Source organism: Brachypodium distachyon, chromosome 3 (genome assembly GCF_000005505.3).
Source record: "Brachypodium distachyon strain Bd21 chromosome 3, Brachypodium_distachyon_v3.0, whole genome shotgun sequence".
Taxonomy (NCBI): domain Eukaryota; kingdom Viridiplantae; phylum Streptophyta; class Magnoliopsida; order Poales; family Poaceae; genus Brachypodium; species Brachypodium distachyon.
Window position 1 is genome coordinate 18,456,383 of NC_016133.3, and position 2,064 is coordinate 18,458,446.

Genomic DNA, 2,064 nt, shown 5'->3' on the forward strand with positions numbered 1-2,064 from the left:
TCTGCCCCCGGCCTGAACCAGCCGGGGCGCCCTCGCCTTGCGGCTGCTGGGCGGCGAGCGCAAGGAGCGCTTCTAACTCTGCACTCCATGCCTCGTGCGCCGGCGTGCTTTGCAGTGTCTCGTAGCGCACCATGACACGTGCGGCGATGATGGCCTCCGCCGGGGTTTGAGCGGGAGGCTGCCGGTTCTCCAATCGTCTGCCCTCCGCCTTGTCCCCCGGCGCCCCTGGGTGAGTAGGGCGGGATCCCGACGGCGTCGCACGCGACGCAGTATGCTCGTGGCGCAGTTGTTGCACGTCTTTGGCCCGCGAGTGGACTCGCTGGGCGGCGCGGGCGGCGTCATGGCCGCTCGTGCGACTGGTTCCGGCGCTGGGAGCCGCTGGCCCCCTCAACCGGTTGTCCGCTGACGGTCGGGGAGGCCAAGGTGGCAGCTGCGACTGCTGCTGCACCCGAGAGGGCTCAGGGTTCTCCTGGCCCTGCGACGTGGGCAGCACGTCGTGTGATCGTGTGTGCGCCACTGAGGTACCACGCGGGTCGATCCGGGAGTTGCCAGCCCGCTTGGGAGGCATAGCGACGGGTTATGTCACCGGAGAAAACGAGGCTGATGCAGCTGTAGACGACGGCGCCGGCGGTCTTCGACGAGCTCTCCACACGCCCCCCTACCTGGCACGCCAGATGTCATAGCCCGGGGCTTAGACACCAGGGATGCGAGGCACCTCCTTTTAGGTTCGGTAGAGGGCGTCGGGGATCGCTCCGGCGATCGCCGGCGAGGCCGATGTCAGGTGTAAAGATGCACGAGACCGTTTTACCCAGGTTCGGGCCACCTGAGGTGTAAAACCCTACGTCTTGTTTCTGTGTTTTTATTAGCCAGTGAACAAGGGTTTACAGGTTGCCGGGGGAGTCCCCGGGCGTTTTCTCCTTTTCTGGTAAGTGCTACTTGCTATTTTTGGGCTAAAACCAGTAAAGACCGAACCCTTTGACCGTTGGCGATGGTCCTCTTTTTATGCTCAAGGGGATAGCACAGGTGCCTTGATGCATGGATGACAAGTGTTGAGCAAATACCTTAGGCAGCCTGCACTTGCTGCACTGGCATGCATGCATGGTACAAGGCACTGTACCCAAGGCGGTACATGCGTTGGACTCACCGAGAGCCACTCACTGTGGGCTGACTTGACAAGGAACCACCATTCTGTCAGAACATTAAATGGTTGCTTGTGCAACACTCCTTGCACTGACGAGCCCAGCGCACAGAGAGCCTGCCGGGCGGTCACGTGGCGCGGATGCTCTGCCCGCTGGGCACCGGCCCTGCCGTAGGCACCTGCCCCCGGGAACACCCTCCTGGCCCCGGGAACACCCTCCCGGCAAATGACCTTCCCGAGGGACGTCCTCGCCAAGACCCTCTTGTTGGCTTCCGAGGTAACCCCGCAGCCCGGCTAGTCCTGCTGGGCTGGCGACTCCCTGGGCAGTTCGAGCGGTGCTGTCTAGAGTGTTGTCCTTGCGGGGAGCATGTGGAACGACTCACGCGTTAAGCAACGATGGTACCCGAGTGTCACTGATGCGACAGTACACCTGAAGATCACTTGACTCTTTGAAAGCAACGGGCGGTGGAGCACTGGAGCGGAGAGGTAGAACGGGAACGCGACGGAGCGCTGCATTTTTCATTTGCATTTCGACACTTGATCAAAAGTTTGTGCATGCATATTGATCCGAGATGCTCAACTTGTTTTTATGGCTGGTCTCTTTATTGCCTGTTGAGCGGCCATCTACGCTTGCCGAGCTTGAGAATTGAGGCACGCGGCACGCCCTACACGCGGCTGAGGACTGCGTCTGACCTTGCCATCGGCCGGGTTCTGGCTCTTCGCCTATCAACTGGTGCAGCAAAGCGCTGTTAAATTAGTACGCTTCATTGCTCCGTTATAGAAACTGCCAATTATCTCTCTCTCCAAAAAAAACCGAAAAGAAGAAACTGCCAACCCAGTTTCCAAATTCCAACACAGCAACCATTGTTGGTACTCCCGTCCCATATTAAGTGATTTAAATTTGCTCAAAAATGAACGTATCTATA